The 25,301-nt window shown below is 35.9% G+C and overlaps 1 protein-coding gene across 1 annotated transcript in view; it reads left to right on the forward strand.

Moving 5' to 3' along the window:
• RIT2 (Ras like without CAAX 2) overlaps nucleotides 1-25,301 on the forward strand; it is a 601,483-nt gene that overhangs the window by 575,618 nt on the left and 564 nt on the right.

The following is a 25,301-nucleotide window of genomic DNA, read 5'->3' on the forward strand; positions in this document are numbered from 1 at the left end:
TAGATTTGACAACAGAGATGAACTTTATGCATTTGAAAATGGTTTTATGAGAATGGGTAGAAAAGAGAGCAGAATTCAGATTGTGAATATTGATGTGCAAATCAGAAGTGATTGATTAAGAGAAATCAGCACATAAATCTATAATGTGTCTTGTTTTGAGATTATGCATTCTTCTCTGAATCAATTACCTGCCTCAGCCCCATTTTTTCTTTTGTTGACCTTATATAAATAATTATCTGAGTAATCTACATTTGATGGTGAATGGAAAAAATAGATGTAAGAATGAAATTCTTGGTCTCTTAATAATAGGTGGCTTGTATATTTTTCTGGGACAAAAGAGACTGTTAGAAAGGAAAGCTGAAACTATGGGACAGAGCCGGAACAACTAATGGTACAGACTTGAAGTAGATATTAAAGAAAACTCAGAGCCCAGATGCAGGTACTAGGACTCTACAGAATCAGTAACCTCTTTTCATCTGAGACTGGGGAGAGTAAAATATGATAGCTAATGATACAGATGAGCTTCTAGATGTCAGTCCTGGATGTCACAGTCTTTCCCATGCTTTTATTTCCTCTTTGAGGTAAAGTAAGAGAGTAAGAAAATCTGCTGAAAATGAGGATAGGGTCAAAGACCTGAAAAGACCAGTGAAGATTTTGAAGAACTAATTGAGGGATAGGAAAAGGCACTAGCTAATAAAAAATAAAATAATTAAAAAGGGCATAGATGCCTCTGCTAAGATTGAAAACTAAATTTATAGTAGTTCCAATAAGTGCAGGCTTACAAAAAAAAAAAAAAAAAAAAAAGTCCAGCTTCCTGTGTGTAGAGCCAGAGAGTAAAGAACATTAGTTCATTTTTGCCTTTTCTAGATCCTAGGATTTTGTTCTTATTGAATAAAACTTGAACTTATTTTGTTCAGCTTTGTCCTTCTTTTCATGGTATATATTTTCCAAATGTAATCCAAAAAGATGCATAGCTTGAAGCTTGTCTTTACTTTAGATCTTGCCAGACTCATCTGTCAATATGATTCCTAGACTCCGTTCAAAGAAGTGTCATGACCATGCCCTCTTTTGTTTCTGTTCAGAGATTCTGCATGCATATGTTCTATACAGAGAGTATAGGCATTTGAAACACTCAAAATAAATTTTAATGGAAAGGAGTTAAAACCTTCAGCAATTCAAGTGATATTCTAGCTTCTGAGCTCTCTAATTAATTGCTATAGTAATTGGTTGGTTCCTTCTTGGTCACCTCTCTATCCATTTATTCACCTACACATTCAAAGAGATAGTAAAGATGTTTATTGATCATGGTTCATGTACAAAACACTGAGGTGTTGTTGGGAATGCAATGCTCATTGCCTTCATGGTTTATATTCTACAGGAGATACAGACATTATATAGTTATACAGTAAGTAATAACATTATATATAATTAATAGATAAGTAATAACTTTGTAATTGTTATATATAAGTATAATACATAAATTTTCTCTATTTTTACCTAATATAAATTTATTAATGTAATAAATTAACTATTGAGATTTTTTTGGAGCTTAGAAAGTAAAATTTGTGGCCATTTGGAAAACTTAGCTTTTCATAACTAATTCCATTATGGTTAGGGAGAACCATTCATTTAATATACATCAAATACAACATTTATTAGTGCAAATATATGATGATATCCTTAGACATGCACACATATATATACTCATACATACATACATAGTCCAGCATGTATATTTCATATGCTGTTTATTGATTTTTAATTTTAACAAGATATTTTACAAATAAAATCACTAGGAGAAAAATTCAATGACCCAGCCAAATATTGCTGTTGGCAAAATATTTAGCACTAACCTTCTCTTTTTTCCCTTCATAGCAAATACTGGCTGCCATGGCAACCTTATCCCCCAGTATACCAGAGCTTCTTGGATGAAAAACACAGGGACTTGGAGACTTCAAATGACTCTTGTACAAAGCAGTCTAAACCCTTTACCCTAGAGCCATTATAATCCTGTGCCTTAAAAGGACTAGCTATCATTTAACTTAATATGTTCTGGTTTTCTCCCTACTCAACTAATATCTCTCCAGAATAGCAGGAGAGAGAAAACCTGTTATTTACATTTCTTTACTCAGAGTAGGCACTCAAGAAATTAGCCTTATTATTATTGTTGTTATTATTATTATTCAACTGATAGATTCCAAACATATTTTACTTTATATGAATTTAAGTAAATTAGGCATTTAAGCTCATTAACTTCTTCTGATTGTGCTCTTCATTCACTCCTTCCTTCCTCATACTCTGATCTCAACCACATTAACTACTGGTGACACCACAAAAGTACCATTATTACTTCTGCCTTAGGGCTTTGTTAGTCCTTCTATCTGAGACTCCTGTTCCCAAAACACCCAACCTTCTCTCACTAACTGAGGTAATTCTTACTTGTCACTCAGATCTCATATGAAGGCACCCTCCCTCAGGAAGCCAAGAAGCATGAATAGGGGCTGGGTATTACTTATAAATGATGCCACAATGCCCTGTGCTGGCCACTGTCATGGCACTGATCACAGTGTTTGGAAATGTCCTTTTTATTTTTCTACCACTCTGCTCTTCTATTTATTGTAACTCCAGCTATATTCCCATGGCCAGTTTCCAGTAGAATCATTCTACAAATATTGAATACCTACAAAACCAAGTCACTATGCTGGGGACCAGGTACAGAAGTGAACAATACTCACAAAATTCCTGCAACAACAAAGCTTACACTGTACTGGAGAAAGACAGAAAAGAAACACATAAAGTAATAATATAATTTCAGAGAGTAATTAAATGCTCCCAAAGAAAAAAAGGCAGAATAATGGGATAGAATTATTGGCAATGCACAGAATATTTTCCAGAGAATAGTTAGTCAAGGTGTCTCAGTGGAGGTGATATTTAGCCTGGGACATAAATAATGAGAAGAAAACAGCCAAGAAAAGTATTGGGGCAGCACATTCCAGGCAGAGGAAATAACATGTGCAAATACTTGCAGACAAGAAAATTACACTGGGCATGTGTGGGCTTATATGATTGAATATAATAAGTAAGGGTAGAGTGGTGTGATTGGGTTTGGGGAAGTGCACAGAGGTCACAATATGTAGGGTTTGTATGTCATGGTGAATAGAAAAAAATCTAAGCAGGGCCAAAATGTGATCTAAAAGAGTTGAAAATTTCCTCTGATCTTCTTTTCAGACACTGACCAAAAAAAAAAAAAAAATTACAGTGAATGTTTTTCATGTAATAGCTCATTGAATCCTACTAACATGAAGTAGGATTTTAAACATAAGAAAATGGAAGCACAGTAAGGCTAAGCAACTCCCCAAGAGCCTGTGACTAAGAATTAATGCAAGCCAGAATTTGGATCTTGGTAATTTGATTCCAGAATTTATGCTCTTATCCACTGTGGCAAAATTTTGTCATGTCATGCTATAAGCCACACTATGGTGCAAATAAATTTGGAAGTAATATCCTGGCTTCTAGAATTGCAGTATCTTGAACTCTGTGGTTACCAGACTGTTTATGGGATGCTATTATCATCATCATCAAGATTAAATACTTAATGAGCATCTGCCGCCTACAAAGATTGAGGCTGAGCACAATAAGCGTTACAATGGACACACTATGCTTTCTGTTCAGCTACCTTGCTATTTGATTGGTGACTTAAAACAGCTAAATGGTAAGGTCCATAAACTTCTCTTATGGATCATAAGTTGCAGAGCAAAGCAGAGGCCACTGAAATCACTGTACGCTGGATGGTTTGTGAAGAATTTGAGTAGGCCTGGAAGAGGTAGGGAAGAAGAAAAATGGAAGACTTACTAGAGGGAGAAAAAAACAAAATGGAAAGTTTGTGTAGAGGAGCTATAGGTTGTAAGGAATAAAGAGAGCCCCAGACAAAGGGACAACAAAAATGGTTTTGTTGACACCTACCCTCACATTTCCCCATTCCCCACCCCTTTGCTACTCTAAGAAAAGAAAATTTCAGGGACTAAGAAGTTGGCATGGGAATGTAGCAGGAATTGGTGTTTTTGAAGCCAAGGTGTGGAGTGCTTTTCCTTCTCCCCACCACAGAGAAGAGTAGAGGGATGCTTAACTCTTCCTTACGATGACAAGGGAAGGAGGCTCCAACATAATTGATCCTAAAATTTAGACGGACCTACTAAAAGAGACTAACATTGCTTCTCTAGTTGAACCTCTGTTTAAATCACAGACTTGTTTTTCACTCACCTAAAGAAAAGGAGAATTGGATAAAGAGAACAGGACAGAGAGAGCACACTAGGTTGGAACATTCTGTAAGCCCAGTCTCTGTTTTGTCAAGAATGAATTTCCCATGTGTCAGTGACTGCAGCTGAAGGTGGAACAGTCTTGCCAGTGCTTGCCTGGAGTTTGAGATGACATCTGTGAACTTTCTTTTTTGGAGGGGGGCAGTATTTATTTTCCCCCTTTTGCTTATATGTGTTTTCTTTCCACAATTAACACAAGTGATCTTTGTGATAGTTACATGAACTACAAATGGTAGCAAAGGCAGAAGTACATGCTCATACAACCTAGGAACATTTGTTTTCAAAGTTTCTTAAGACTTTTGCTAATATGACCTGTTAACACAAAGGTCAGTTTTCCTAAATTAGTGTTACTGGACTTTTGTTGGTTTGTTTGCTTTGGAATGTGGAACATATGCTTGCACTCAAGAGTTTAGGCATTTAGCAAAATCCAAGGTACAATATAGATGTTTTTTTCTTTTTCAAACTCTTTTCTCTTTTATGTTGTTACATGTTATGGAGTCTCCTGTGCTATACAGCAGGTCCTTGTTTGCTATCCATTTTAAATATAGCAGTGTGTACATGTCAATTCCAAACTCCTGATTCCTCCCCTCACTCTTATCCCCTGGTAACCATATGTTTGTTCTCTAAGTCTGTGAGTCTGTTTCTGTTTTGTAAATAAGGTTATTTGTATCATTTTTTTGAATATTCTGCATGTAAGAGATATCATGTGATATTTCTCTTTCACTGTCTGACTTCACTCAGTATGACAATCTCTAGGTCCATCCATGTTGTTGCAGATGGCATTATTTAATTCTTTTTAATGACTGAGTAATATTCCATTGTATATAGGTACCACAACTTCTTTACCTGCTCATCAGTCAATGAACATTTAGGTTACTTCTATGTCTTAACTATTGTAAGCAGGGCTGCATGAACACTGGAGTGCATGTATCCTGTTGGACCATGTTTTTCTCTGGATATATGCCCAGGAGTGGATTGCAGGATCACATGGTAGCTTGAATTTTAGTTTTTTTAAAGAACCGCACTACTTTTCTCCATAGCAACTGTACAAATTTACATTCCCACCAACAGTGCAAGAGGGTTCCCTTTTCTCCACACTCTCACCAGCATTTATGGTTTGTGGATTTCTTGATGATGGCCATTTTGACTGCTATGAGGTGATATCTCATTGTAGTTTGGTTTGGCATTTCTCTAATAATTAGTGATACTGAACATCTTTTCATGTGCCTCTTCTTTGGAGAAATGTCTATTTTGATCTTGTGCCCATTTTTTGTTTGGGTCATTTATTCTAATGATATTAATCCCATGAGCTGTTTGTAAATTTTGGAGAATAATCCCTTGTTGGTTACATCACTTGCAAACATTTTCTCCCATTCTTTGGGTTGTCTTTTATTTTTGTTTATAGTTTCCTTTGCTGTGCAAAAGCTTTTGAGTTTAATTGGGTCCCAAAAATAAACAACCTAACCTTATACTTAAAGCAACTAGAGAAAAAACAAACAAAATCTAAAGTTAGTGGAAGGAAAGAAATCATAAAAATGAGGGCAGAAATAAAATAGAGACAAAGAAAACAATAGCAAAGATCAATGAAACTAAAAGCTGGTTTTTGAAAAGATAAAGAATATTGATAAATGTTTAGCCAGACTTATCAAGAAAACATGGCAGAGGACTCAAATCAATAAAATTAGAAATGAAAAAGTAGAAGTTACAACTGACACCACAGAAATACAAAGGACAATAAGAGACTACTACAAACAACTGTATGACAATAAGATGGACAACCTGAAAGAAATGGACAAATTCTTTGAAAGGTACAATCTCCCAAAACTGAACCAGGAAGAAATACAAAATATGAACAGACCAATCATAAGTAATGAAATTGAAGCTGGGCTTAAAAATCTTCCAACAAAAAAAGTCTAGGAACAGATGGCTTCACAGGTGAATTGTATCAAACATTTAGAGAATAGGTAACACCTATCCTCTGAAATTGTTCCAAAATATTGCAGAGGAAGGAAAACTCCCAAATTCAATCTGTGAGGCCACCATCACCCTGGTACCAAAGCCAGACAAAGATACCACAAAAAAAGAAAATTACAGGCCAATATCACCAATGAACATAGACACAAAAATCCTCAGCAAAGTACTAGCAATCTGAATCCAACAAGACATTAAAAGGATCATACAACATGATCAAGTGGGATTTATCCCAGAGATGCAAGGCTATTTCAGTATCCAGAAACCACATCAACAAACTGAAGAATAAAATCCATATGATCATCTCAATAGATGAAGAAAAAGCTTTTGACAAATTCAACACCCATTTATGATAAAAAAAAAAATCTCTCCGGAAAGTGGGCATAGAGGGAACATACCTTAACATCGTAAACGCCATATATGACAAATCTACAGCTAACATCATACACAATGGTAAAAGTTAAAAAAAAAAAAACAACAACTCTTTAAACAGGAACAAGATAAGGATATCCACTCTCACCACTTTTACTTGAGATAGTTTTGGAAGTCCTAGTCATGGCAATCAGAGAAGAAAAATAAAGAAGTAAAAAGAATCCAAATTGGGAAATAAGTAAAACTGTCACTGTTTGCAGATGATGTGATTCTGTACATAGAAATTCTTTAGGATGTTACCAGAAAACTATTAGATCTCATCAGCGAAGTCAGTAAAGTTGCAGTATAAAAAATTAATGCACAGAAATCTGTTGCATTTCTATACACAAACAATGAAAGACTGGAAAAAGTAATTAAGGAAGCAACTCCATTTACCATCACACCAAAAGAATAAAATACCTAGGAGTTAACCTACCTAAGGAGGCAAAACACTTATACTCTGAAAACTGTAAGACACTGATGAAAGAAATTGAAGATGACACAAATGGAAAGATATAACATGTTCTTGGATTGGAAGAATCAATATTGTCAAAATGACTATACTACCCATAGCAACCTACAGATTCAATGCAATACCTATCAAATTACCAATGACATTTTTCACACAACCAGAACAAAAAAACTTCAAATTTGTATGGAGACACAAAAGACCCCAAATAGCCAAAGCAAACTTGAGAAAGAAAAATGAACTGGAGGAATCAGGATCCCTGACTTCAGACTATGCTACAAAGCTACAGTCATCAGACTAGTATGGTACTGACACAAAAACAGAAATATAGACCAATGGAACAGGATAGAAAGCCTAGAAACAAAATCAAGCACCTCTGGCCAGTTAATCTACAGCAAAGGAGGCAATACTATACAATGGAGAAAAAACAGTCTCTTTAATAGTGGTGCTGGGAAAACTGGACAATTTCATGTAAAACAATGAAATTAGAACATTCTTTAACACCATGCACACACATAAACTCAAAATAGATTAAAGACAACTGTGAGACTGGACATTATAAAACTCTTAGAGGAAAACATAGAACACTCAATGACATAAATCATGGCAATATCTTTTCTGATATGTCTCCCAGAGTAATGGAAATTTGCACTTATCTTCAAATGGAAGGTAACTTCTAAAAAATGGCTTGCAGATTAAATAAATAAATCAGGTTTAGTCTGTTAAAAGGACTTTCACTGAAGCTGCTCAAGAAAACTGGTAGGGCTACTCATATTGTTAAAATGATCAAAACAATTATACAACTAAACAAAATGAAAATGAAACAATCTAAGTTTAGACAGCTTTTCCTTCAAATAAGATGATTGTCCCAAATTTCTCAGGAAGCTGTGATTCCTCTTACTTTGATGATGTAGGCTATGTAATAAAAATTAATAGCTCCATGGTTAGCAGTGAAGTGAAACACAGACAGGGAGATATTAAAAATCATAAAACAAATCCTGAAGAGTTTGTGTGCTAAATGTTTTAAAAGTGCCCAGTAGGCTTAACCATGAAGATATTTTTCTTGCAAAGCTTCTCCTGGAGAAGCCAGAGCCATCTCTCTGCCAATCTTTCCTCATTTGAGGTTAGCAATTATAGCAGAGCAGTATCAGAGTTTCCTTTTGTGATATGAAGACAACCATTATTGCCATGAATACCTTACAATAATTTAATTCAGTTTATTTTTACCAAGCTCAGGTGTAAGATAAAAAAACATGTGACGAACAATGAAGCTCCTGAAGTCAGCAGATTGTTGGGATTGGAACTGTATGCTTGCCACTCCCCATTAGCAGCTGGGCCTAGACTAGGATAGGCTATGCTAGCCATTATTCCCCAGCAGTCTCATCAATCCCCTATGCAGCTGTTGCTGTATTCAAATGCCTCCTCTGAAAGATGGGATATGGCATTTCAGGGAGTACTTGCCACATTATATGGTGATCTTCCTTGGTGGAAAAGGTCACCTATATTAAAAAGACAGTTTCTCTGGTTTATTGAAATTTTTATTACTTGTGTGAAACATTTTTCTTTATTCCTTTTTTACTTCCAGTGCTTTCTAAGGCCTCCAGGTGATATATTTAATCACAATCCCCCTTTCTTTGTAATAGAAGGGCATGGTGTTATAATGCTATCTGTACCAATTGCCCACCCACCAGGTAATCTTTCCACAATATTTACTTTTTCTTATATTTCTGCACTTATTTAAATTTTCCTTTTATGTAAATGCAATATAAAATATTCTATGACAATTTTCTACCATTTAAGGATCATCTTAGGTTGTAACACCTCACATCAGAAAAATCAATTATTCCATTATGTAATATATATAATATATATGAAATATTGATACTAGCAAAGGGAACTGGAAAGAGCCCCACTGGAAGCAGAAGGACTGGAAATGATACTTGATGGAATAGAGTAGAACTTGAAGGCTCTTTTACCATAATTAGATGTGTGTGTAAGAATTCTGGGCCTGAAACTCCTCATTTGGTAAATAAAAAAGAAAAAAAATTCCCTTACAACACTATGCTGCTTTTTTAGCAGTTACTATACATGTGGATGAATAGTTGTGATTTAAAAATATTTAATTTTACTTGAGGTTTGTAGAGACAAGATATAACATCTTAGAAAAATATGTTAATCATCCTGGTTTTGAGCTTTATACAGAAGCTGCAATTGCTGAACCAGTCAGAACACCACTAGTGGGGAAAAAAAATAATTCCAATGATACTATTGCAATATTTATGGCCTTCAAGCTGAACCATAATTACTAAGCAAAAAGTCCAGAAACCTGTAAAAATTAATGTTTCTTGAACTTTCTTTTTCTTACATGTTTGGATTCAAGTTGTTCTATTAAAGTTATAGTATACAAATTTCAAGGTCAAAAGTAGAAATGACGAAATACTGGAGAGGGTGCAGAGAAAGGGGAACCCTCCTGCACTGTTGGTGGGAAAGTAAGTTGGTAGAGCCATTATGGAAAACAGTATGGCGTTTCCTTAAAAAACTAAAAATTGAACTACCGTATGATCCAGCAATCCCACTACTGGGTATATACCCAGAGAAAACCATAATCCAACAAAGAAACATGGGGGAAAAAAGATGGCGGCAAAGCAGAGGGACGTGGAGTGCATCCCTCTCCACAGATGCATTGGGAATGCACAGAAGGATGCAGTAATTCCCACAGAGAACCAGCTGAACACTAGCAGATGACCTCGGACATCAGAAAGGACCGCGGGGAGCCCGACATAGCCGGTAGGGAGGCATCAACGAAGGCTCAAAGAGGGTGAAGCAGCAGAGCTGTGGCAGACAGGAGGGAGTGAGAAACATACAGAGGGTCCGCAGCGCAGCTCAGCGTTCCCAGACCGAGACGTCGATCGGTGGCTGAATGGAGGGTCCAGGAGCGGGAGCGTGGGAACGGGAGAGCTGGTTCAGGGTGAGAAACATTGTTGCCGGTAGGGTGATGGACCAAGAGGACAGGAGGGAGGAGGTCCGTGGAGAGGAGTGCCCGTCCCTGAGAGCTGCCAGGCCATGATGGTGGCTGGAGGCTGCAGGCTCACGGGCGGAGGGGAGGAGCCGCGGGCATAGCCTCTCTCTCTCTTTTGGCACCTCTGGAACAGGCAGTGGAGAGATGTCCTGCGGGACACCTAAGGCACTCAGGGATAACAAACACCCTCAGGCGCTCAGGCGGGGCTAGATTAAAACCCCTTGCAAAGCCAGCAACAGGGAGGTTGCCTAGAGAAAAAAAAAAAATACAACAGCAACAACAATAAAAACCCGAGAGAGGCCCAACTCTAAGACTTTCTGTTTACGCCTGAACCACCAGCGTCCCTCTGCAACAGGCACCTCCAAGCCTGACTGAAACAACAGTGAGCCACTGCTCACTCACTCCCAGGAGAAGGAGCCACTATTGTACCCTCTCCCTCCCCACACACCAATGCTTACAGATGAACAATAAAGGAACCTCTGCTGGTCACAGAATAATGCAAAAAAAAACCCAGGGCAAGGAGAAGGACACTTACAGCTGAGACACTAAGGAAACAGAAATAGTATCAATTCCTATTGAACTGGTCCATTCTGGGATCAGTTCTGGATTTTTTTTTTTTCTCTCTCACTCTTTTTTTTTTTTTCTTTATTAAATATGATCTTAGCCCTAAGGGATCTACAAGTTTTATAGCATAATTTTAATGATATTTTTTATTCTTTTATTTTTTTTTCCTTTTTATATACTTCTATATCTAGCTAAGTTTTTGGTAGTATGGACAAAATATCTCTCATATTTTCCTTTCATCACTATCTTTTATACATTTCTATTCCTTTCCTTTTATTTGCATATTTCCAACCACATTATGCTCTTCTGTTCCCCTTTCTTCCAGCCTTTTTAAGTTTATTTTATCTTAACATACTTATAAGGAACACTATCGATCTGCTCAGACTCCTTGCTCTATTCTCCAGATGACGCACTGCCTTGGTATTTAATACTAGGCTTTTGTCTTTATCTTAGTTCTTAGTACAGTTGTCTAATTTCGCTCTGAGAATCTCCATTCTCTCTGGTGGTACTCTGGCTCTTTTCTGTATTTGATCCTAGCTTACAAAATCTCCCTGGATTGATGTTTGTATCTGTAAGGTATTATTTGTTTGTTTGTTTGCTTTTGCTTTTGTCTCTGATTTGTTCTGTTTCAGTTGTCAATTTCTGTTGGGTTTCTCTTTGAATATCTGATAGCACACTGGGGTTCTGTCAGGTCTTTCTAGAGCCTTATGTCCTAATGGATTCAGTAATTGTGTGTCTTATACATGTATGTGTTTCCTATACTTAATATCTGTTTAATCCAATACTTGGACATTAGTCTGAGGCTTGGACAGTCTTCTATAAACACCTCTATCACTGGGACAAGCAACCCCAAAAGTTTGGACAACCATGAGGAAACAAAGAAACACCAGGCAGGCAAAGGAGCAGGAAAAATCCCACAAGACCAAATAAATGAGGAGGAAATAGGAAAAATGCCTGAAAAAGAATTTAGAGTAATGATAGTAAAAATGATACAAAATCTCAGTAACAAAATAGAGAAAGTACAAGAAACAGTTCTCAAGAACTCAGAAAAACAAACAGCAATGGATAACAAAATAACTGAAATTAAAAATACTCTAGATGCTCTAACCAGCAGAATGACTGAGGCAGAAGAACGAATAAGTGAGTTGGAAGATAGAGTGGGGGAAATAAATGCCATAGAGCAGGAAAAAGAAAAAAGAATAAAAAAATTAGAAGACAGTCTCAGAGACCTCAGTGATAACATTAAGCATATCAACATTCGAATTATAGGCATCTCAGAAGAAGAAGGAAACAAGAAAGGGTCTGAGAAAATATCTGAAGAGGTTCTAGTGGAAAACTTCCCCAACATGGGAAAGGAAATAATTCACCAAGTCCAAGAAGCACAGAGAGTCCCATACAGAATAAACCCAAGGAGAAATACATCAAGACACATATTAATCGAACTAACAACAATCAAACACAAAGAAAAAATATTAAAAGCAGCAAGAGAAAAGCAACAAACAACATATAAGGGAAAATCCATAAGGATAACAGCTGACCTTTCTACAGAAACTCAGCAGGCCAGAAGGGAATGGCAGGATATCCTGAAAGTCCTGAAAGAGAGAAACCTACAGCCAAGAATACTCTACCCAGCAAGAATCTCATTCAGATTCAATGTAGAAATCCAAAGCTTTCCAGACAAGCAAAAGTTAAGAGAATTCAGCACCAAAAAACCAGCCTTACAACAAGTGCTAAAGGAACTTCTCTAAGTAGGAAACACAAGAAAAGGAAAACACCTTCAAATACAAACCCAAAACAATTAAGAAAATGGTAATTGGAACACACATGTCAATAATCACCTTAAATGTAAATGGATTAAATGCTCCAACCAAAAGACACAGACTGGCTGAATGGATACAAAAACAAGACCCTTCTATATGCTGCCTACAAGAAACCCACTTCAGACCAAGGGATACATATAGACTGAAAGTCAAGGGATGGAAAAAGATATTCCATGCAAATGGAAGTCAAAAGAAAGCTGGAGTAGCAATACTCATATCAGACGAATTAGACTTTGAAGTAAAGACTATTACAAGAGACAAGGAAGGACACTACATAATGATCAAGGGATCCATTCAAGAAGAACATATCACAATGGTAAATATCTATGCCCCCAATATAGGAGCACCTCAATACATACGGCAAATGCTCACAGCTATAAAAGGGGACATCGACAGTAACACAATAATAGTGGGAGACTTGAACACCCCACTTACATCAATGGACAGATCATACAAACAGAAAATAAATAAAGACACACAAGCTTTAAATGACACATTAGACCATCTCGACTTAATTGATATTTATAGGACATTCTATCCAAAAATGACAGACTACACTTTCTTCTCAAGTGCACACAGAACATTTTCCAGGATAGATCACATCTTGGGTCACAAATCAAACCTTGGCAAATTCAAGAAAATTGAAATCATATCAAGCATCGTCTCAGACCACAATGCCATGAGACTAGATATCAATTACAGGAAAAAAACTGCAAAAAATACAAACACATGGAGGCTAAACAAGTCACTCTTAAACAACCAAGAAATCACTAAAGAAATCAAAGAGGAAATCAAAAAAATCTAGAAACAAATGACAATGAAAACACAACAACCCAAAACCTATGGGATGCAGCAAAAGCAGTTCTAAGAGGGAAGTTTATAGCAATACAGTCCTACCTTAAGAAACAAGAAAATTATCAAATAAACAACTTAACCTTACACCTAAAACAACTAGAGAAAGAAGAACAACGAAACCCCAAAGTGAGCAGAAGGAAAGAAATCATAAAGATCAGAGCAGAAATAAATGAAAAAGAAAGGAAGGAAGCCATAGCAAAAATTAATAAAACTAAAAGCTGGTTCTTTGAGAAGATAAATAAAATTGATAAACCATTAGCCAGACTCATTAAGAAAAAAAGGGAGAAGATGCAAATTAACAGAATGAGAAATGAAAAAGGAGAAGTAACAACGGACACCTCCGAAATACAAAAGATCATGAGAGACTACTACAAGCAACTATATGCCAATCAATTGGATAACCTGGAAGAAATGGATACATTCTTAGAAAAATACAATCTTCCAAGACTGAACCAGGAAGAAATAGAAACCATGAACAGACCAATCACACGTACAGAAATTGAGGCAGTGATTAAAAATCTCCCAACACACAAAAGCCCAGGACCAGATGGATTCACGGGCTAATTCTATCAAACATTTCGAGAAGAGTTAACACCTATCCTTCTCAAACTCTTCCAAAATATTGCAGAAGGCGGAGCACTCCCAAACTCATTCTACGAGGCTACCATCACCCTGATACCAAAACCAGGCAAAGATGTCACAAAAAAAGAAAACTACAGACCAATATCACTGATGAATATAGTTGCAAAAATCCTCAACACAATACTAGCTAACAGATTGCAACAGCACATTAAAAAAATCATACACCATGATCAAGTGGGGTTTATCCCTGGGATGCAGGGATTCTTCAATATACGCATATCAATCAACATGATATATCATATCAACAACTTGAAGGATAAAAACCACATGATCATTTCAATAGATGCAGAAAAAGCTTTTGACAAAGTTCAACATCCATTTATGATAAAAGCTCTCCAGAAAATGGGCACAAAAGGAAATTACCTCAACATAATAAAAGCCATATATGACAAACCAAAAGCCAACATCGTTCTCAATGGGGAAAAACTGGAAGAATTCCCTCTAAGAACAGGAACAAGGCAAGGGTGTCCACTCTCACCATTATTATTCAACATAGTTTTGGAAGTTTTAACCACAGCAATCAGAGAAGAAAAAGAAATAAAAGGAATCCAAATTGGAAAAGAAGAAGTAAAATTGTCACTCTTTGCAGATGACATGATATTATATATAGAAAACCCTAAAGACTCTACCAGACAACTGCTAGCACTAATTGATGAGTTTAGTAAAGTAGCAGGATACAAAATGAATGCACAGAAATCTCTTGCATTCCTATACACGAACAACAGAAGAGAAGAAAGAGAAATTAAGGAAACTCTCCCATTCACCATTGCAACCAAAAGAATAAAATACCTAGGAATAAACCTGCCTAAGGAGGCAAAAGACCTGTATGCAGAAAACTTTAAGACATTGATGAAAGAAATCAAAGACGACACAAACAGATGGAGGGAAATACCATGTTCCTGGATTGGAAGACTCAACATCGTGAAAATGACTGTACTACCCAAAGCAATTTACAGATTCAATGCAATCCCGATCAAATTACCAATGGCATTTTTCACAGAACTAGAGCAAGAAATCTTACGCTTTGTATGGAAATGCAAAAGACCTTGAATAGCGAAAGCAATCTGAAGAAGGAAAAATGGAGTTGGTGGAATCAGGCTTCCTGACTTCAAACTATACTACAAGGCCATAGTGATCAAGACAGGATGGTACTGGCACAAAAATAGAAAGGAAGATCAATGGAATAGAATAGAGAACTCAGAAGTAAGCCCAAACACATATGGGCACCTTGTCTTTGACAAAGGAGGCACAAGTATACAATGGAAAAAAGACAGCCTCTTCAATAAGTGGTGCTGGGAAAATTGGACAGCAACATGTAAAAGAATGAAATTAGAACACTTCCTAACACCATACACAAAAATAAACTCCAAATGGATTAAAGAACTACATGTAAGGCCAGACACTATAAAACTCCTAGAGGAAAACATAGGCAGAACATTCTATGACATACATCAAAGCAAGATCCTTTTTGACCCACCTCCTAGAACCATGGAAATAAAATCAAGAATAAACAAATGGGACCTCATGAAACTTAAAAGCTTTTGCACAGCAAAAGAAACCATAAACAAGACTAAAAGGCAACCCTCAGAATGGGAAAAAAATAATTGCCTATGAAACAACGGACAAAGGATTAACCTCCAAAATATACAAGCAGCTCATGAAGCTTAATACCAAAAAAGCAAATAACCCAATCCACAAATGGGCAGAAGACCTAAATAGACATTTCTCCAAAGAAGACATACAGATGGCCAACAAACACATGAAAAGATGCTCAACATCACTCATCATCAGAGAAATGCAAGTCAAAGCCACAATGAGGTATCACCTCACACCGATCAGAATGGCCATCATCACAAAATCTGGAAACAACAAATGTTGAAGAGGGTGTGGAGAAAAGGGAACTCTCCTGCACTGTTGGTGGGATTGTAAGTTGGTACAGCCACTATGGAAAACAATTTGGAGGTTCCTTCAAAAACTACAAATAGAACTACCATATGATCCAGTCATCCCACTCCTGGGCATATACCCAAAGAAAACCATAATCCCAAAAGAAACTTGTACCATAATGTTTATTGCAGCACTATTTACAATAGCCAGGACATGGAAGCAACCGAAATGCCCATCAACAAATGAATGGATACAGAAGATGTGGCATATATACACAATGGAATATTACTCAGCTATAAAAACGGATGAGATGGAGCTATAAGTAATGAGGTGGATAGAACTACAATCTGTCATACAGAGTGAAGTAAGTCAGAAAGAGAAGGACAAATATTGTATGCTAACTCACATATACGGAATCTAAAAATGGTACTGATGAACTCAATGACAAGAACAAGGATGCAGATACAGAGAATGGACTGGAGAACTCGAGGTATGGGAGGGGGTGGGTGGTGAAGGAGAAACTGAGACGAAGCGAGAGAGTAGCACAGACACATATATACTACCAACTGTAAAATAGATAGTCAGTGGGAAGTTGTTGTATAGCAAAGGGAGTCCAACTCGAGGATGGAAGATGCCTAGAGGACTGGGGTGGGGAGGGTGAGGGGGACTTGAGGGGGGGGCGTCAAGGAAGGGAGGGAATACAGGGATATGTGTATAAAAACAGATGATTGAACTTGGTGTACCCCAAAAAAATAATTAAAAAAAAAAGTAGAAATGACAAATGTATGATTTGTCAATAAAGGCATGAGATGTAATTTATTGAAATGTGGAAATTTATTTTTAAGATATGCTTTTATGTTAATATTTTTCTTAAAAATAGAAAACTTTAGGTCACTGATCTAATAAGAATTTTTTAAAGAAGAGATCAAATATTTTACTACTTTTATTTCTATTTAGACTTTATCATAATCAGTCTAAAATTTACTGAGTTATACCATTAAATTACATGGAATTAATATTCTGATAATGAATGTGAGGATATATTCAACTACATTTTATACTTTGAAGTAGAGGGTTCATGATTCCTAAGTTACCTCCTAAAGTAATAAGTAGTCATGGAGTTAAATATTTGTTCTTCAGCCTACTACAAATAATAAAATATGCAGTTATGTCATCTATTAAGGTGCTGTTTTGCTGTATACTATTTCAATATGAATCTTTGTATAGAATTTGTTTTTTAATTTTATTTCAGATTAAGCTTGATTTTTATATTGGACTGAATTTTGATGTTTACAATGATTTATTTGTGATGCTATGTTTTTATAATTAGGAAACATTTAATAAATATATATGTGTATTTGTACAGCAAGATTTTTCAAATGTGTAAAAGAATTACGTATTTCATTAAAGACTTAGCTCCAATCCCTTTTTACTTCTATTCTCCTCAAAGAAAAATGACCTTCCTGTGCTAGTGGAAATAATCTCTTTGAAACAATACATCAAATATAATCCAAAATGATAACTCAATATCAGTATACCATTGAATGTACTTTCATTTCCCCACTGATTTGGAATGCCACCCTAATAATATATCAAATTCCCATATATATATTTTGATCATGTTTTGTGGTTCTGTATTGCATTTTATTCATCTCTCTAGCCCTTAATTAATACCTCATTGACTAAACTGCTATAGATTTACAGAGAGCCTTAATAGAGTGAGTCGAAAATTATCGTTATTGTTCCTTTTCTCTTTGCCTCCTTCTTACTAGAATTCAAATATTTCTTTCTTATTTTTACCTTTATTCTTCCCTATTAATTTTAGTATCTCTGTGTGACATTCTATGATTCAAAAGATTTCAGGATTTGAATGTATTTGGATTCAAATTATATATTAATTTGGGATAATTTCCAATCTTTGTGATGCTGAATATTCTCACTAAAAACACAAGTTCACAATCTGTTATTTGATTTCAGAAATGTAAATGATATGAAAGATAAAGTTTTTCTTAATGTATTTACTTGCAAAAGCTGACAAGAATCACTTGATTTTGTGAAGAAAAATGTAATCCGAAGTGATCTGAGTTTATTTAGAGATTTACCTATCTTATTTATTGTGCAAGTTAAAATTTTTAGATATAAAAATATTACTGTAAAGTCATACCTCAGAGATACTAGGGGTTCCGTTCCAGACCACTACAATAAAGCAAATAGAAAAAGTGAGTCACAAAAATTTTTTGGTTTGCCTGTACGTTTACACTGTATGGTAGTCTATTAAGTGTGCAATAGCATTATGTCAGAAAAAAAAGTACATAGCTTAATGTAAAAATATTTTATTGTTAAAAAAATACAATCCATCATCTGAGCCCTCAGTGAATCATTAGGTTTTTGCTGATGGAAGTTCTTGTTTAGATGTTGATGCTGCTGACTGGTCAGGATGGTGGTTGGGGTGACTGTGGCAATTTCTTAAAATAAAGCAACAATTAAATTTGCCACATCAATTGACTCTTCCTTCATGAACAGTCTCCCTGAAGCATGCAGTGCTTCATTTTACCACACTAGAACTTCTTTCAAAATTAAAGTCAATCCTCTCAAACCCTGCTGCTGCTTTATCAACTAAGTTTATGTAATATTCTAAATCCTCTGTTGCCATTTCAACAATCTTCATAGCATCTTCACCAGTAGTAAATTCCATATTAAGAAATATCTTACTTTTGCTCATCCAAAAAAGAACAACTCATCTGTTAAAGTTTAATCATGAGATTGTAGCAGTTCAATGACATCTTCAGGCTCCACTTCTAATTCTAGTTCTCTTGCTATTTCCACCACATCTGCAGTTTCTTCTTCCACTAAAGTCTTGAATGCCTCAAAGTCATCCATGAGGTTTAGTACCAACTTCTCTCAAATACATGTTGATGTTAAAATTTAACCTCTTCTAATGAATCATGAATGTTCTTAATGGCATGTAGAATGGTGAATCCTTTCCAAAAGTTTTTCAAATTACTTTGCCCAGATTCATCAAAAGAATCACTATCTATAGCATCTAGCTATAACATTATGAACATTATTTCTTAAATAATGAGACCTAAAAGTTGAAATTACTCCTTGATCTATGGACTGAAGAATGGATGTATTAGCAGGCATGCGTACATTAATCTCCTTGTACATCTCCATCAAAGATGTTGGTGATGAGGTGCAGTGTCAATGAGCAGTCATATTTTGAAAGGAATCTTTTTTTTCTGAGCAGTAGGTCTCAACAGTGGACTTAAAATATTCAGTAAGCCATGTTGTAAACAGATGTGCTGCTTTGTTGTTCCATTTATAGAGCACGTGCACAGTCAATTTAGTACAATTCTTAAGAATCTTAGGATTTGGGGAATGGTAAAAAAGCATTACCTTCAACTTCAAGTCACCAGCTGCATTAACCCCTAACAAGAGACTCGGTCTGTTCTTTGAAACTTTGAAGTCAGACACTTACTTCTCTCTAGTTATGAAAGTCCTAAATGACATCTTCTTCTGATATAAGGCTGTTTCATCTACATTAAAGATCTATTGCTTAGTGTAGCCACCTTTATTATCTGATCTAGATCTTCTGGATAACTTGCTGCATCTGCTACATCAGTACTTGCTGCTTCACCTTGAACTTTGATGTTATGTTACTCTGCTAGCTTCAAACTTTTCATCTGCAGCTTCCTTACCTCTCTCAATTTTCATACAATTGAACAGAGTTAGGGCCTTGCTCTGGATTAGGCTTTGGCTTCAGGGAACACTGTGGCTGGTCTGACCTTCTATGCAGACCACTCAAACTTTCTCCATATCAGCTTTATGGCTGTCTCATTTTCTTATCATTTGTATGTTTGTTGGAGTAGAACTTTTAAATTCCTTCAAGAATTTTTCCCTCATATTCACAACTTTGCTGGCTGGTACAAGAGGCCTAGCTTTTGGCCTGTCTTTGTTTTAATATACCTTCCTGACTAAGCTTTGTCATATTTAGTTTTTGATTTAAAGTGAGAGATGTGTGGCTCTTCCATTCACTTGAACACTTAGAGGCCATTGCAGGGTAACAAATTGGCTTCATTTCAATACTGTTGTGTCTCAGGGAAATGGGGGGCCTGAGGAGAGGGAGAAAGATGGGGGAACTGCCAGTAGTGGGGCAGACAGAACACACAACATTTATTAAGTTTGCCATCTCACATGAGCATGGTTTGTGGTGCCTCAAAACAATGACAATAGTAACATCGAATACACTGATCACAGATCACATAACAAATATAATAATAATGGAAAAATTTAAAGTGTGACACAGAGACACAGAGTGAGCAAATGCTGTTGGAAAAATGGTGCTGGTAGACTTGTTCTACACAGGTTTTCCACAAACCTTCAATTTGTAAAAAACACATCTGTGAAGTGCAAGAAAGTACAGCACAACAAAACTAGGTGAGCCTGTACATGAGGGTAAGGCGATGCTCCAAATTCAAAGGGGGGTGGTTCATATTATATGGTGCATCTGTTTGAGTTTTTAATTGATGTATTTTACACAGAAAGTACTTTAATTATAAGCACACAATTTTATAAATGATTACAAAGTGAATTGACCTGAAACCACTGTACAGGTCAAGGAAGAAGACTCTCTTGTCTCCCAGAAGACTCCCTTGTGTCACCTTCCAAAGAAAACACTTGGGAGTATACAAGTATTTAACACTCATTATATATTGACTTCTAACACTAAGAAGAGTTTTCCTGTGTTTAAACTTTCTAAAAATGTAATGTGTCCCCTAATAACATAACAATAGGGGAAATTGGATGTGGAGCATATGGGAACAATCTCTACTATCTTTGCTACATTTCTATAAATCTAAAACTGTTCTAAAATGAAAAGATCAATCAAAATGTTTCTTAAGTCTGATTTCTTTCACTAAAAATTATGTTTACAGAATTTATCTGTTACATGTAATATTTTATTCTTTTGCATTAAACAGTCTTCCATTGTACTGAAATACAATTTTTGTTTATCAAACTCATTGATAATAAGTTGTGTTGTTTTTAGTTTTTTTCCTATTACTGATAATGTTAATATGAACATTTTTGTACATGTCTTTTGGCACATATATTCATGCACATGTTGAAAAGAACATCTGGTCATAGAGACTTACCAGTGGAAAAGTTTCAATTACTTGAAAATATGTAATTCCTTGTCTAAGTATAAGATAATACAGATTGGGGCTTCCTAGGTGGCACAGTGGTTGAGAATCCACCTGCCAATGCAGGGGACACGGGTTCGATCCCTGCTCCAGGAAGATCCCACATGCCACGGAACAACTAAGCCCATGCGCCACAACTATTGAGCCCATGTGCTGCAACTACTGAAGCCCACGCGCCTAAAGCCCACGCTCTGCAACAAGAGAAGCCATGGTAATGAGGAGCCTGCGCACCGCAACGAAGAGTAGCCCCCACTCACTGCAACTAAAGAAAGCCCTCACACAGCAAAAAAGACCCAACAAAGCCAATAAAATAAAAAATAATAAATAAATAAATTTAATAAAAAAGAAAAAGATAATGCAGATTTTCTAATTCTTCTTGTGTAAGTTTTGGTAAATTTTGTTTTGGTAGAAAGTTGTCCTTCATCTAACTTGTCAGAATAATTGGCATAATATTCTCTTATTATCTTTTTTTTTAATGTTTGCAGGATCTTTAGTGAAATCCAATTTGTCATTCTTGATATTATTTGTCTTCTCTCTCTCTTTTCACCTTTAGTCTGTCTTGCCTGGACTCTATCATTTCAACATCTTAACAAAAAAACAAACATTGGATTTAGTCTTCTCTGTTGAATGATTGTGTTCTGTTTTACTTATTTTTCTTTATCAATTCCTTCTTTTTACTTTCAGTTTAATTTGCCCAGCTTTTGGGGGATAACTTTTTGAGATTGCTACTTTAATCTTTTAATTTGTGTTTCTACCTTTCTAAAACATTAATGTAATGCTATAAACAGCATTCTAAACAATGCTTTAGGTATCCAACAGTTTTTATGTGTAATATTTTCCTTATTTTTCAGTTCCAAATATTTTCTAAATTTTATGTAATATATTTTTGACCTATTGACCATGTAGAAGTACATTTTTTCCCTAAAATATCTTGGGATTTCCTAGTTATCTTTTTAAAATTAATTTCCAGATTAATTTTTATTTGTTTGGGAGTATGCTATGAATTTGATTATTTGCTGTGTTTTGAGAAGTGCTTTATAGCTTAGCATGAAGTCAACTTCTATAAGTGTTCCAGGTTTATTTGAAGAGAATGTAACTTGCCTTTATCAGTTGTTGGGTACAACATCTAATATATGTATTTTAGATTGATTGTTTTGTTTTGTTCATACCTTCCATATTTCTATTGATTGTTTTGTTTTGTTCATACCTTCCATATTTCTATTGACTTTTTGCCTACTTATTCTTTAAATTGCTTCAGGAAATGTGTTCAAATATCTTACTATAGTTTTCAATTTTTGTTCTATCAACTTTTCTTCCCCATAAACCAAGATAACTTTTTTCAGTGCATACAAAATATAGGATCGTCCTGATAGGTGAATCTTTTATCATCATAATATAACTCCCTTTAACTCTAGCAATTTCTTAAAACTTACTATCTAATTTGCTTGATATTTAGTCAGTGTATCAGCTTTCTTTTTGTATTAATTTCACTTTAAATTTTCCTGTTTCTATATCCTTATGTGTAAGATGTTTCAATTACAAGTGATTTTTAAACAATCTGTTCTGACAATCTTTGTCCATTTAAATTGCAAAACATACTGCATTTACTTATAACTGATTTTGGTACATTCTATTATTTCTTTACAATTTGTTTTTTTTTTTTTTCCTCATCCTTACCATCCTTCAGTGTGAGCTGAGTATATACCTCCTGCTTCATTGACTTTAGATTTCTCCATTTGTCTCTGACCGTTGGGATGTGGGTGCAGTTGTCTCTGCTTCCTGCCCACCTGCTCTCCATCAAAGGAACATCATATTCCAGATAAGATGTGCTCTTTTAGCCAGAGTCCCAGAATAAGAAGAGAGGAGGGATGAAGCAGAAACCAACCAACAGCCTGGAGCTGAGCCACTACAGTCTGCCCTCCAGCTGCTAATGGGGAAGTGGGGCAAGAAATAAATGTTTTTTCAAGCCACAGAGATTTTGAGACTAGATATAGTTTCATCAAAGCTGATTAATCTAGAAAAAGGTACTGGAAAATGTGGTGTTGCTTTAGAAGAATGTAAAATATATGTCCTTGGCTTCTGGTGGGGAAAATTGTTACATGAGGCTGACACATGATATGCAGTGTCAAATATTTGTTAAGATTATCTCCTGTGATTACTTGGAAATAAGACTAGGTACTTAACAAACTTATGGCTTTGTCCAATTGCTGGTAAGATACTAAATAATTTTAGTCAGTTGCTTTTAGCTGAACTTACTAGGTTACTACATCATAGAAATGAGCTCAGAAAAGGATCAGTGTGTTTACCAACAGGAAGGAAATGAAAAGAATCCAGACATTTGATTTCTAACAGGGTTAGAACATGACAGTTACTCATCTCTGTTTAATAGCCTCTGGTGAGGTTAATCTATCAAAGACTAGAATGAAGGCTCTAGATCTGGCTTTGGAATCAGATAGACTTGGTTGTTGTTGTTCTTGTTTTTTATTTACTTTTGGTTGCCTTGGGTCTTAGTTGTGTGTTCAGGCTCTTCGTTGTGGCATGCAGGTTTTCTCTCCTCTAGTTGTGGTATGTGGGTTTTCTATTCTCTAACAGTGGCACACAGGCTCCAGGGTCCATGGGCTCTGTAGTTGTGGCATGAAGCCTCAGTAGCTGTGGAGCATGGGCTTAGTTGCCTTGTGGCATTTGGGATCTTAGTCTCCTGACCAGGGATCGAACCTACGTCCCCTGCATTGCAGGATGGATTCTTTACCACTGGACAACCAGGGAAGTCCCCTAGACTTGTTTCTATATCCAAGTTCAACTACTCATTAGTGTTATGGTGTGGTATATCAGTTAAGATAGCTAGTTTATGCCCTGTTTAGAAATAACTCCAAAATATCAGCAGCTTAAAAGAATAAAGTGTGTCTCCTACTTATGTCACATACCCAACATGTGTGAATTTGGGGCTCTGCTCATCCTATTCCTGGTCATAGTCACGAGGGTTCCAGACTGGTGGAGTTTCCAGTTCACCAAATACTTCCATTTGGCAGGAAAAGTGAACACATAAATAAATGTGTGAGTAATTTAAAGAAAATAGACTAATATGAGCAAAAAAGGCAGTTGGAGCATACTGAGTAAAGACAACCTCATTCCTGCATTCTTAGAGCCAGTGTGAATAATCTCATAGAGTCTAACAGGAGTGCTAAATTTTACATAGGATTATTAGCACCCTGCTACAGTGACATACAATCCACTCTTTAATAAAATAGGCATAGTCCCTAGACCTCAGTCAGTTAATAATCTCTAGAATACACATTACAGTATCTTGAGCCATGACATGGTTGCATGCCATGGAAGACTCCTAAAGCTTTATGCATGCTCTGAAGTGTTGGGATAGAAAAAGGCTTATTTCTCATAATTGTAGTGTTTTACTTTTTGTTTTCTTTTGATAGAGATTGTTTTTAAAGTTTTATGCCAACTTCATCCTGACTTATTCTTAACTGAAAATTCTGGACTACAACTAATAATAACTAATAGTTATAGAGTTTTAACATGTGCCCAGCACTTTCAATGTATCTTTTATAAATGATCTCATTTAGCCCTAATGAACAGCCTCTGGGACGGGTGTTATTATCTTATGTCACAGATGAGAAAACTGAGGCCAAATGGTTAAGATATTTACTCAAATTTGCAAGGCTAAAAAGTAATAGAGCTGGGCCTTGAAACCAAGTAGTTTTAACCTAAAGCCATGCTTTTGACTACTATACTGTGTTACTTCATTTGAAGTCTGGAGAGTGGTTTCCATCCCATTTTTAATCAGTTCTTGTCTATTAACTTTTCAGAGGTTCATATTTTCCATTGTCCTTCAAGTTTAGAAATTCTAGGAGTCTTCCCTTAAAAACAAATTCTTTCCCATAAAAAGGAATGAAATTGGGTCATTTGTAGAGATGTTGATGGACCTAGAGACTGTCATTCAGAGTGAAGTAAGTCAGAAAGAGAAAAACAAATATCACATATTAACACATACATGTGGAATCTGAAAAAATTGGCATAGACGATCTCATTTACAAAGCAGAAATAGAGACACAGACATAGAGAACAAAAGTATGGATACCAAGGGTCAAAGGGAGGGTGGGATGAATTGGGAGATTGGAATTTACATATATA

Source organism: Hippopotamus amphibius, chromosome 11, assembly GCF_030028045.1.
Source record: "Hippopotamus amphibius kiboko isolate mHipAmp2 chromosome 11, mHipAmp2.hap2, whole genome shotgun sequence".
In the NCBI taxonomy this organism is placed as follows: Eukaryota; Metazoa; Chordata; class Mammalia; order Artiodactyla; family Hippopotamidae; genus Hippopotamus; species Hippopotamus amphibius.